The 13,772-nt window shown below is 40.0% G+C and overlaps 2 long non-coding RNA genes across 2 annotated transcripts in view; both read right to left on the reverse strand.

The window, feature by feature from the left end:
• Positions 1–13,772, reverse strand: part of LOC145518641 (uncharacterized) — a 198,587-nt gene that overhangs the window by 113,817 nt on the left and 70,998 nt on the right. The window lies entirely within an intron of this gene.
• Positions 4,897–7,956, reverse strand: LOC145518648 (uncharacterized). Its single transcript, XR_014063078.1, has 3 exons — positions 6,621–7,956; positions 5,721–5,981; positions 4,897–5,199 (listed from the first exon to the last, which is right to left on the reverse strand). It is a non-coding gene; the product is annotated as an uncharacterized LOC145518648 (long non-coding RNA).

The following is a 13,772-nucleotide window of genomic DNA, read 5'->3' on the forward strand; positions in this document are numbered from 1 at the left end:
GATATTTCTCCCAGCAATCTTGACTCCAGCTTGTGCTTCATCCAGCCTGGCATTTCTCATGATGTACTCTGTATATAAGTTAAATAAGCAGGGTGACAATATATAGCCTTGATGTACTCCTTTCCTGATTTGGAACCTAATTGCTGGTTCTAATTGCTAGTTCTAATTGCTACTTCTTATGCTGCATACAGGTTTCTCAGGAGGCAGGTCTAATGCTATGGTACTCTCATCTCTTGAAGAATTTTCCACAGTTTGTTGTGATCCACACAGTCAAAGGCTTTGGCGTTGTCAATAAAGCAGAAGTAGATGTTTTTCTGGAACTCTCTTGCTTTTTCGATGATCCAGCAGATGTTGGCAATTTGATCTCCAGTTCCTCTGCTTTTTCTAAATCCAGCTTGAATACCTGGAAGTTCACGGTTCATGTACTGTTGAAACCTGGTTTGGAGAATTTTGAGCTTTACTTTGCTAGAATGTGAGATGAGTGCAATTGTCCAGTAGTTTGAATATTCTTTGGCATTTCCTTTCTCTAAGATTGGAATGAAAACTGATCTTTTCCAGTCCTGTGGCCACTGATGAGCTTTCCAAATTTGCTGGCATATTGAATACAGCACTTCCACAGCATCATCTTTTAAGATTTGAAATAGCTCAACTGGAATTCCATCACCTCCACTAGCTTTGTTCATAGTGATGCTTCCTAAGGCCCACTGACTTTGCATTCCAGGATGTCTGGCTCTAGGTGAGTGATCACACCATCGTGGTTATCTGGGTCATGAAGAACTTTTTTGTATAGTTCTTCTGGGTATTCTTGCCACCTCTTCTTAATATCTTCTGCTTCTGTTTGGTCCATACCATTTCTGTCCTTTATTTTGCCCATTTTTGCATGAAATATTCCTTTGGTATCTCTAATTTTCTTGAAGAGGTCTCTAGTCTTTCCCATCCTATTGTTTTCCTCTATTTCTTTGCACTGATCACTGAGGAAGGCTTTCTTATCTCTCCTTGCTATTTGCTACTCTGCATTCAAATGGGTATATCTTTCCTTTTCTCTTTTGCCTTTAGCTTCTCTTCTTGTCTCAGCTATTTGTAAGGCCTCCTCAGACAACCATTTTGTCTTTTTGCACTCATTTTTCTTGGGGATGGTCTTGATCACTGCCTCTTGTACAATGTCGTGAACCTCTGTCCATAGTTTATCAGGCACTCTGTCTATCAGATCAAATCCCTTGAATCTATTTGTCACTTCCACTGTATAATCGTAAGGGATTTGATTTAGTTCATACCTGAATGTTTGAGTGGGTTTTCCCTACTTTCTTCAATTTAAGTCTGAATTTGGCAATAAGGCGTTCATGATCTGAGCCACAGTCAGTTCCCAGTCTTGTTTTTGATGATTGTATAGAGCTTCTCCATCTTTGGCTGCAAAGAATATAATCAATATGATTTTGGTACTGACCATCTATTGATGTCCAGGTGTAGAGTCTTGTATTGCTGGAAGAGGGTGTTTGCTATGATCAGTGCATTTTGGCAAAACTCTGTTAGCCTCTGCCTTGCTTCGTTTTGTACTCCAAGGCCAAATTTGCCTGTTACTCCAGGTATCTCTTGAAAGGCTAGCCACTTCAGTATTCTGGCCTGGAGAATTCCACGGACTATACAGTTCATGGGGTCACAAAGAGTTGGACTTGACTGAGCGACTTTCACTTTCACTTTATTCTGAAAACATCTTTGGGCAACCTACCCTGGTCTCCTTAGTGGCTGGGAAAACTGAGGCATGGGATAGGCTAGTGTTTTGCCCTAGAATCTCAGCAGCTTTCTTAGTTCAACCTGACTGTCAGAACCCAAAGCCTCCCCTGCCACTAGGACTCCAGCAGGTTGGTTCCAGAGTCCCATCTTTCCAGTATCTCTGTCTCACTAACTGGAAGATGATGGTCTCAGGATCCAGTCCCAAGGACAAAGTCTCCCTAGTCTCTAGCCATCTCCACCGCAAGAGGCAGGCTTCTGATGCACATCATTAGACTGACACAGATTTCCTTCTCTCATTTTCAAACAAAACAAAAGGTCAAGGATTTCTGCCCAGTCCACTCATTTAAGGATCTAACAGATCTCTTCTTGGAGAAGGAAATGGCAACCCACTCCAGTATTCTTGCCTGGAGAATCCCATGGACAGAGAAGCCTGGCGGGCTACAGTCCATAGGGTCGCAAAGAGTCGGACCCAACTGAGCGACTAACACACACATACAACAGATCCCTAAGCATCATTATTGCAAGACAGGATTTCAAAGCACCCTGAGCTTTGAAAGCTTTGAAAGCTTTTCCAGGAGCTTCAGCATGGAAGGAGAATGCGTAACCATGTCTGGAGGCTTTTGTTTTTTTCATGGAGTATTTATTTGGAATACTTGGAATAAACATTTTATTGGTGATAATTTTAGATTGGTAGGAAAGTCACAAAGATAGTACAGAGAGTCCCTGTACAACCTCCTCCCATACATCCCTGTGGTACAGTTGTCAAAACTGCAGACCAAATACTAATGCAGGAGATAGTGAAGGATAGGGAAGCCCGGCGCGCTGCAGTCCATGGGGTCTCAAAGAGTTGGGCACGACTTAGTGACTGAAGACCACCACCAATGCACTAACTAAGCCCCAGGTTCTCCCTTGTGGCTCAGCTGGTAAAGAATCTGCCTGCAGTGTGGGAGACCTGGGTTCAATCCCTGGGTTGGGAAGATCCCCTGGAGAAGGGAAAGGCTTCCCACTTCAGTATTCTGGCCTTCAGTATTCCATGGAATGTATAGTCCATGTGGTGGCAAAAAGTCAGACACAACTGAGCAACTGTCACTTTCACTTTCAGGTTTTACTTTAATTTTGCCTGTTTTTCCATTAATGCCCTTTATTTATTTCATTTTTTTTTTTTCAATTCTAGGATCTAATACTGAAAGCTTTTGAAATCAGTCCTCTTCCCAATTCACATGAGGTCCATCTAGAATTCATCTTCAGATGTCAGTATTTTCTGTCCAGTCACTCTTCGGGTCACCTTGTATCTTAATAGAAACAGCAATTACACCCTATGCTCCATGTTCCTTGTTTTGTTCCTTATAGCAGCTAACACACCTCCTAACACTTACTGATCTGAGTTAAACCAAAAGAGCATAGAAGGGTGATGGAGTTTTGAAAAGTCCTTTATTCGATTTTACCAAGGACATAATGGATGTTAAGCCAGTGTTCTTTCCTTCTTTCTTCCTTTCTTCTGAGTGAAAACATTTAGGTCACATTTATCTGAACTAAAAAGCAGCTGAATTTCCCCTGGAATCAACTGAATGTTTCTACAGCTTCCACACTGAAACAGGAAAAAAGCCTTGATGATCAACGCCCTTGACAAGCCAAGGAGTCTCTCCTTTCTGCACCTGAAGGGTCACTCTTAGGCTGCAGCCTTTAAGCAAGTCCTTCAGACATCAAAGAATATCAGTCAAGGGCCAATGTTCTTGGTCTGGGAAGTTACAATACATCATAATAGATTCCGTTTGCAAAGCCCTTCTCGCTAAGACTAGATTGCCAAGTATGCAGCTCAGGTAATGTCTCTTTAAAGCTTATATAAGCAGCGACATTTCATTGCTCTTTTTTTTTTTAAACCTCTGAACCTGAAGTTTTCCTCCTCTCTCACCAATGTCAGTTCATAGCAGCTCGGTTTATTGATGCATGTAAAAGGAGGAAGGCAATTATTTCTGAGAGTAGCCAAACCTGTGTTCACAGGGCAGGGAGGAAACTGTGATGAGGATTTTCGTATACTTAATTCACTTATTCATTGAGCACTGCAAAGGGCGAGAGGCAGGAGGAAATTAAATTATAGAGAGTGTTTGGTTTGTTTTTTTTTTTCCTTTTTTATGTCCACTGCCTGGGAGAATTATTACAGGTTTAGTCTGTTGCACAGCTACATGGACAAAACATCCAGTTGAAACCCACTTAGAATTTGATGGTGAACTATTTTATTCCGGTTTGAGTTTAGGTTTTTGTATGGCTTCCCAGGAAACCTTCATAATTTCAGATCCCATTAACAGGAATCTAAAATGAAGTATGAGTTGGGTTGGAGTTTAATGGACACTCCTATGAAAGCATGTTTTTTCTTAGTCAATTAACCCTGAACAAAGACTCATGGACAAAGGTTTAACCTTGTCAATAAGGACAGTGGCTTTCAAATAGGAACAGGATTCAATTCATGACATAAGGAAATGTTTTGTTTTTCCACAAACTGCTCTCAACTCTCCTCTGCTGACTTCTCACTGCTCTTCTTGAAGAATAAAAGGTTTTCTTCATGAAAATAGAAGCTGATTTCATAATCTTCAATTATGTTTGGTTATAATATAACCATACATCTCTTTTAAAAACCCATTATTGTCATAACTAATTCAAAGTACCCCTCTCCACCCCTCTAGCACGGATAAACTGATGGGACCAGTGACTCACTGAGGGGTGTCTAAGCTCTCTTATACCCGTCCAATTGCCAGTGCCTGCCCCCATCACCCACCAGAGCCCCCATGTCTCCCCAAGCCCCGTCCCCCACCTACTGGCTACTCCTTCCCCAATGTGAGGTGGTGCCAAGTCAACCAGGGGATGAACAGACATCAAAGCATCAACAAAACGTCAGCCTCCCCCTTGGGCAGAGCCTTGGGCTATAAAGACATCCCCTTGTGGACTCTCTCCCTTGGCTGCTCTCCATAAGAGGTATATTCATTTAAAAGTACACACACACACACACACACACACACACACACACACACACACACATACACACACATATATATATACACACTTAGCTTTCAGTTCACATGTTCATTAGAACTTTGAAAAATGGCAAGCACTTCACAAACACTTCCATAAGATAAAGAGGGAAAAAAAAGATCGTATCATCAAGTTAAAAGTTTCAGTTTCGTTATTTATTAATCTGCCATATCTCCTTCATTTGTAAGTAACTGAATAGTTTTTAAGGAGGAAAGTGGACACATATTTTTTAAATTGTCTATGAAATAAACTAGAGAGTTGTTGCCAATGCCTAAATGAGACATTAGCCTAAAGCCATTAGCTATGTTTTTTGTCTTTATTAACTGTAGGGAGGTAGGGAGATTAAACACATAAATATATGAATGTAAATCAATGATGATGATGATGATAATGCTTTTTTTATAGAATATGGATTTCGTCTTGCTCTCTCTCCCACATACCCTGAAAAGACAGAAGTACAATCATCCATGGGGCCTCTCTCGGGACAACCTGGATGTTCTATCCTCTTTTCTCCAAAGGAATTTTGATCTCAGAGGGAAGTCAGAGAATCTCTCTGTCCTCTTGCTTCTTGTGCTGTCTTTCCCCATTTCCCCCTCACCAAAAAGTTCTATTTCCTTCTTGCTGTGCCCGGACCTCTAGTTCTGTCATATTTTCATTTTCCCTAATGGTAGCCCTTTAAAAAATATTTATTTATTTCCCTGGGACCATAGTCTTCATGATCTAGCTTTAACGATGAGGAAATACAACAGAGGAAAGAAAAGCATGAATTGCTAACCAATAAAGTATTTCCAAAATATTATTCTCCTTACAGGAATACTTGGGCATAAACTTAAGGTTATAGAGATGGTCAAGAATTAATTTTTCTTTAACCCTGTGCTATTACCATCAATGTCAGTGATGATGCCTTTACTAAGTTAGGACAAGGGTCTGATACTCATAGCTTATAAGCTTAAGATTCATACCAATGATGGGTATATTTTGCTGCTTTATCTGTGAGCCATCCTGCTATGCAAATCAACATTTTCTAATCTTTATTCCACTTAAAAGGTGATAAAGATGTCCGTTCAGCATGCACACAGGACCACAGGGTACACTTTCAGAACTGCTATAAAACACTGTATTGCTAAACAGCTGGGAAGGTAGTTGGTACCCTGGGCATAAACTTGCATGATGTTTGAGGAGAGTTTACTTGGCAGTATTGGAGTAACCCCATGAAACGCCGTCTATGGGAAAGAAAAACAAAAGTTGCTGGGTAAAGTATGCTATTACAAAATTAGTGTTATGTTTCTAATAGAATTATCCCCTATTGGTTATCAAAGTCTTCTAAGTTTACCACATGTAAACGAGAACTGAATATATTAGTATAGATCTCAAAAGTTCTCAGCTCTAATTCGCTTCCTACAAATTTCAGTAAATGGCATTTCACTGCTGATGGGCAGGCTTTAGAAGGGAATTGAAACTGCATTTCTATTCCTAACTACACATAGTTTTTCTCCATAAAGAATCTCCATAAAGAAAAGCCCCATCCTCTTTGGTCAAGTTCTCCGCTCTGGGAGGGCAACACATGGAGAATTAATAAAAGAAGATAGAGGTTCTCTGAGTAATTTGAGCAAGTCACATCTGGGGACACAGCCATAACAGAATATCCCTATATCTGTAGATTCTTAGTTTTTAAAACCCAGATTTTAATGATCAGTGTAGTCTCAATTAGAGCAGTTTGATGATATCATTTTTTTTTTTTTTACTTTACAATATTGTAGTGGTTTTTGCCATACACTGACATGAATCAGCCATGGGTTTACATGTGTTCCCCATCCTGAACCCCCATACGACCTAGCAATCCCACTGCTGGGCATACACACCGAGGAAACCAGAATTGAAAGAGACACGTGTACCCCAATGTTCATCGCAGCTCTGTTTATAACAGCCAGGACATGGAAGCAACCTTGATGATATCCTTTAAAAATAAGTTTTTCTAAGACACCATTATTTCTTATAGTCTAATCTCAGAGATTAAAAACTCATCTTTTTAAAGTAAGGTAAAGAGAAACTTTCCTCACAACAGCAGAGATGTATAAAAGTGACCCCAACTCTCTGGACCTTAGTCTCCTCAACATTAAAATGGAGCAAAGAGAGAAGTGAGGTCTCAGTCTTTAGCATGTCTCATAAAGTAAGAGAGACAGATTTTGAACTCCGTATTTTCTGACCTATTTCTTTCAATGGGCCAAGTGAGGACAGGACTTAATTGAAAACAACAGTCTGATATGCATGTGCTTTGAAGATTTCTCTCCTATTTCTGCTCCTCCCTTGAGGATGAAAGGGTTTTGCCAAAAACTGAAGTAGCCCCATGAGACCAGCTCCACACAAATGCCTCGGGGCAGAAATAACAGTCGTGACTTTGCATGAGCTCAGTCCAGGTGGGAGGTCAACTTAAATGAGTTTGGGCTCCCAAATATTAAATAAGAGAACTTCTCACTCCGTTCAGAGACTCCAGAGAGAGCAAATGTGCGGACACCAAGGAAGAAAAGGGGTGGGGATGAACCAGGTCATTGGGATTGAAATATATATTCACTGTTGATACTGTGTATTAATATAAAACAGACGACACATGAGACCCTCCTGTAGAGCACAGGGAACTCTCCCCAGCGCTCTGTGGTGACCTAAACGGGAAGGAAATCCAAACATGAGGGAATACATGTATATACATATATATTGCTGGTTCACTTTGTTGTACAGTAGAAACGGACACAGCAGTGTGAAGAAACTATATTCCAATAAAAACTGATTTTAAAAAAAGCGAGACTTCATTCTGTCTCTATGGACTTACCTATTCTGTACATTTCGTATAAATGGAATCATACGTTATCTTTTCTGACATCTTACATCTAATTGTTTTCAAAGTTCATCCATGTTAGAGCCTGTACTAGTCCTTTGATCCTTTCTATGATTCAGTCACATTCTTTTGCATGGACATACCACAGTTTACCTGTTTGGCCATTTACAGACATTTGTGTTGTTTCTAAATGTTGCATTTTGGCTATGAAAAATGATACTGCTGTGGACATGCATATAAAAAAACAAGAGACTCCAGAGAGAGGTATTATCTTCTGAGAGAAAACTTGCGACAGGGGACGTATAAACAGTGACCCAGTGTGATGAGCCTGAACACTAAGGAAGACCCCGGGGACGGCCCCACACGGGGTTTGTGAGGTGCACCGACTGCACTCGAGGTGTGTTTTGGGGAAGCCTGGGTTCAGACTGACCCGACGGCTTCCAGCAGACTTGCTGGGGAAGTCTGTCTGTTTTTTGGGTTTTGTGAGCCTCAACGTTTCTAGTCAGTAAAATGGAGAGGCATGCGTGCTTAGTCACTCAGTCACGTCCGACTCTTTCTTTCAACCCCACGGACTGTAGCCCGCCAGGCTTCTCTGTCCACAGGGCTTTTCCAGGCAAGATGACTAGAGTGGGTGGACATGCCTTCCTCCAGGGGATCCTCCCCACCCAGGGATCAAACCCAGGTCTCCCGTGTTGCAGGCGGATTCTTCACCGTCTGAGCCGCCAGGGAAGCCTAAAATGAAGAGGCAGGTGATCACTGAGACCTTCCCTCTGTTGTTACCATCCCTCAAGGCCTCATCTTCAGAAACCCAGGTGTTCCTTTAACACTTTCTTTGACTAACACAGACAATTCCTGGAAATCAAGTGAGGACATCATGCAGGCTGGGTTCTCAAGCAGGAAAAAGGATGAAAACTCCAGTCTTTAAAAGTCTCAGTTGAAGTAAAACTTTTCTGGCTAAGTCATTAGCGCACAAAACAATCAGAATACACACACGCATGCAAAACAAGCAAATACAAATACTTTGGGACAAGGTAAGACTGAAGAATTTAAAAGGTTGACTTTTAGGGTATTTTCAAATCGATCCAATTTTATTATGTGTTAGAACGTACAACAATTTGGATTAGAGGGGCAAAGTGAAAATCTTTGAAGTTTAAATAATTCACAGCAACAAACTGAAATTAAGATTAGTAATAGGAGTTTCAAAAGCATTTTATACTCCTTACAAAAGTTTATTCTTTTAAATAGCTTGGAGATTTTGGTACCATTTAATAAACATATATATAAATGTTTTAAAGCAAATACAAAACATAAGGTAATATGAAGTAAATTAGAGCTAGAATTATTCCATTTGCCAGAAATTCTGCATCAGTTTAGTATGATTTAACAAATTTGCCAAAGAAAAGTATTAACTCGAAACAAAACAAAAAATTTGATTACAGGAAATCTCAGGATAGAAAGAGTAATCAAATAATAAAATATGTACCTTAAACATCATTTTTACCTTTCCAACATAATATACTATTGCTTTCAAAATCAGTTGGGAAATGCTTCCCTTTTTCCTCCTTTCTTGCTTTCATTTTATAGTTAAATCAAGCACCTGCTTCACTGGACATAATATTTCAATTTCTCTGACAGGTCTGCCAAATATGGTTGCTGCTCTGAGATTTTGCCTTTTGCCAACCAGGTGGCGATGACTTTAATAATATCAGTTCAGTTCAGTCAGTCACTCAGTCATGTCTGACTCTTTGCAACCCCATGGACTGCAGCACACCAGGCCTCCCTGTCCATCACCAACTCCCAGAGTTTACTCAAACTCATGTCCATCGAGTCGGTGATGCCATCCAACCATCTCATTCTCTGTCGTCCCCTTCTCCTTCTGCCTTCAATCTTTCCCAGCGTCAGGGTCTTTTCAAATGAGTCAGCTCTTCACATCAGGTGGCCAAAATACTGGAGTTTCAGCTTCAACATCAGTCCATCCAATGAATATTCAGGACTGATCTCCGTTAGGATGGACTGGTTGGATCTCCTCGGGTGTATACATATCCATTTTAAAACTTGCACTTGTTTGTTTTTGGATTTCTTATGAATTAAAAGACTACTTAAAAAAAAAAAAAAAGACTGGTTTTCATTCCTGAATGAGGATTTCTTTCTACTTGTTTATCAGGGAAGAGAAATTCATGATCTTCTTTTTCCATGTTATCAACATGTATTGAGAATTCTGTGTTGGGAGCTAGGAAAGTTAAGTGTGGGTGGAAAGGGACATAAGGAGGGCTCAGTACCCTCTATAATGAACTAGGCTACTATAAGCAGGTTTCTTCTGGCCCAAACTCACAAAAGAAATAATACTTCAACCCCCAGATATTAAAGTCATAGAACAACAACAACAACAAAAAACCTATTACATAGCACCAAATCCAACCATATCATTTTCCCATGTTAATAGGTGTTTTATTTTAGATAGTGTTGCATTTACAGAAAAGATTCAATAATAATCTAAGAGTTCCCCTATATCCTGCACTTACCTTACCCTATTGTTAACATCTTACTATAGTCCATTTTCACAAATAATGAACAATTACTCATTTCTTCACTGAAAGAAGATTTCTTCCATTTTTTATTTGAATTGGATTAATGTTTCTCTAACCTTCTTCTGTTCCAAGATCCCACCTAATATATCATATCATCTTTACTTATGTTGCCTCATGCTCTTCTTGACTATGACAGTTTCTCCTTTTTCATGACCCTGATAGTTTTGAGGAATACTGGCTAAGGTGTTTTGTAGTATGTCTCTCCATTTAGGTTTTTCTCAAGATCAAGCTGAGGTGGAGGTTTTGGAACACAACAAGGTCAAGTGCTCTCACATCACATCATATCAAGGGTACCAACATGACTTGATGTTGGTACCAACACGACTCATCCATGATAACCTTAACCTTGATCATAACTAGTAGTGTCTGGAAGATTTCTTCACTCGAATGTTACGTTTATGTTTCACTTTTCATAGTGTAATCTTTGGAAGCAAGTTACAAAGTGTATCCCGCATTTAAGGGGTGAGGAGTTAGGTCCCACCTCCTTGAGGGGGGAGAATTCATACAAATCATTTAGAATTCTTCTATATGCATGATTTGTCTTTTATTCCCAATTTATTTATTCAATTATTCATTTATATAATACAAATTTATGGACAGTATATCCTTTGGGTTATGCTCTGAGTTACATTCCTATATCATATAATATATTTTGTGGCTCTAATTGCTCTAGTTTTGGTCATAGGGAGTGCTCCCAGTTAACTTCTGTGGCATATCACATTTTTAGGTCTTTCTGACTTTCTGGCACTATTTCCTACCTCAGTCCTGATATCAAAGTTTTTCTAAGTAGCACTGGTTCCTTTCATTGGAGATTGGTATTAGAAACCGCGATATGAGACTAGCAAAAATTTAATTTTGTCAATTACATAACTGAAGCTCAGAAAATTTAAGGGATTTTCTCAATGTCCAAAGATGACTAGCTGCAAAACTAACACTGGAACACCAGTATCTTCATGCCTGAGTCACTAATCTTGCCACTGACACAACTCTGCCTGTCCTCTCATATTTCAGGACATGCAGCCTTCATGAGGATATAAATGAAAGAATATGACCTGGCTTCCTGTGGTCTAGACATTCCAAGTGACCTGCAGTTACACACATCTATATTTATGTGGGCTCTTGAAGCCTTCCTTGAAAAAGAAAATGAAAGCAAGGAAAATAGTTATCTTAATAATGACAAAGGAATAAACGAAGGGTCATTTACCCAAGAAGAGTAAAGTTTAGATTACACGCAGAGTATCAGTTGTATCTTTTACGCTCATAAAATCTACTGTGTGATATATTTGTGCACACAGCTTATCACTTCAAGACCTCCACTAGTTTGTCACACCCCTTTTAGACACGTGCCCTTAAAGCCACGCAAATCCAGAGTGTGTATACTTGTGCATAGACCTATGAAGGGCAAAAATGGCCCTTTAGGCTGGACATTTGAAATCTGTTATAAAATTTTTAAAGAGTACTGTGTATTGTTCCTTTTAGGGGAAATATGTAGCAAATTTTTTCCTATGGTCTTTGTGAGGTACACAATTTAGTACATAAACCATTATCAAAAACTTTGACCATGTTCTTTGGTACCAGAGCATAGCATAGTACACAGCTCCTGTTATCTTATTATACACTATACCTCATATAGCCCAATTTATATTTTCAAAGTCTGTAGATCATTGTAATATTAGTGTCTTAGGTGTATTCTTTTTTATCTATACATGATGTGTTCCCAGTAGATTCCATGCATTCAATAAATAGTAATGCTGATAACTACTGCTAGTTATCTACTAAGACTGTCCCACCATTATGGGAGATGCAAAGATCAATAAGCCCCAGATCCTATTGATAAAATGGTATCCTAACATAAATTTTACTGAGGACCTCTACAGCTCCTAGTACAATGCAGTGTACACAATAGGCATTAAGAAAATAATCATTATTTAGTAAATTAATAGTCAATCCATAAACTAATGAGCTTTAGGAGATTTCACTGATAATTCTTTCAAATAAAGTATTTACACTGAAATGGGTCAACAATGCAACTTCTGTGTTAGAAAAGCTTTTTGCTGCTAAGTCGCTTCAGTCGTGTCCAACTCTGTGCGACCCCATAGACGGCGGCCCACCAGGCTCCCCCATCCCTGGGATTCTCCAGGCAAGAATACTGGAGTGGGTTGCCATTTCCTTCTCCAGTGCATGAAAGGGAAAAGTGAAAGTGAAGTCGCTCAGTCGTGTCCGACTCTTAGCGACCCCATGGACTGTAGCCTACCAGGCTCCTCCATCCATGGGATTTTCCAGGCAAGAGTACTGGAGTGGGGTGCCATTGCCTTCTCCGCAAGAAAAGCTTTTTTAATAATCTTTAAATTTTTGTAAACTAACAACTTGTAACTAACTTAGTTAATAACGACTTGTAACTAGCAAGGCGTTAGTTACTAACAACTTGTAACTAGCAAGTCATGATTTACTAACAACTATCTATTTCTGTTTTATTGACTATGCCAAAGCCTTTAACTGTGTGGATCACAATAAACTGTGGAAAATTCTGAAAGAGATGGGAATACCAGACCACCTGACCTGTCTCTTGAGAAACCTGTATGCAGGTCAGGAAGCAAAAGTTAGAACTGGACATGGAACAACAGACTGGTTCCAAATAGGAAAAGGAGTACATCAAGGCTGTATATTGTCACCCTGCTTATTTAACTTATATGCAGAGTACATCATGAGAAACGCTGGGCTGGAGGAAGCACAAGCTGGAATCAAGATTGCCAGGAGAAATATCAATAACCTTGGATATGCAGATGATACCACCCTTATGGCAGAAAGTGAAGAGGAACTAAAAAGCCTCTTGATGAAAGTGAAAGAGGAGAGTGAAAAAGTTGGCTTAAAGCTCAACGTTCAGAAAACTAAGATCATGGCATCTGGTCCTATCACTTCATGGGAAATAGATGGGGAAACAGTGGAAACAGTGTCAGACTTTATTTTTGGGGCTCCAAAATCACTGCTGATGGTGATTGCAGCCATGAAATTAAAAGATGCTTACTCCTTGGAAGGAAGGTTATGGCCAACCTAGATAGCATATTTAAAAGCAGAGACATTACTTTGCCAACAAAAGTCCATCTAGTCAAGGCTATGGTTTTTCCAGTGGTCATGTATGGATGTGAGAGTTGGACTGTGAAGAAAGCTGAACACCGAAGAATTGATGCTTTGAAGTGTGGTGTTGGAGAAGACTCTTGAGGGTCCCTTGGACTGCAAGGAGATCCAACCAGTCCATCCTAAAGGAGATGAATCCTGGGTGTTCATTGGAAGGACTGATGTTGAAGCTGAAACTCCAATACTTTGGCCACCTTATGCAAAGAATTGATTCATTGGAAAAGATCCTGATGCTGGGAAGGATTGGGGGCAGGAGGAAAAGGAGATGACAGAGGATGAGATGGCTGGATGGTGTCACCGACTCGATGGACACGAGTTTGGGTAAACTCTGGGAGTTGGTGATGGACGGGGAGGCCTGGCGTGCTGCGATTCATGGGGTCACAAAGAGTCGGACATGACTGAGTGACTGAACTGAACTGAACTGAACAAACCTTAATTCTGTAAACTAACAACTTTGC

Source organism: Giraffa tippelskirchi, chromosome 8 (genome assembly GCF_054371585.1).
Source record: "Giraffa tippelskirchi isolate mGirTip1 chromosome 8, T2T-mGirTip1v1.2.pri, whole genome shotgun sequence".
Taxonomy (NCBI): domain Eukaryota; kingdom Metazoa; phylum Chordata; class Mammalia; order Artiodactyla; family Giraffidae; genus Giraffa; species Giraffa tippelskirchi.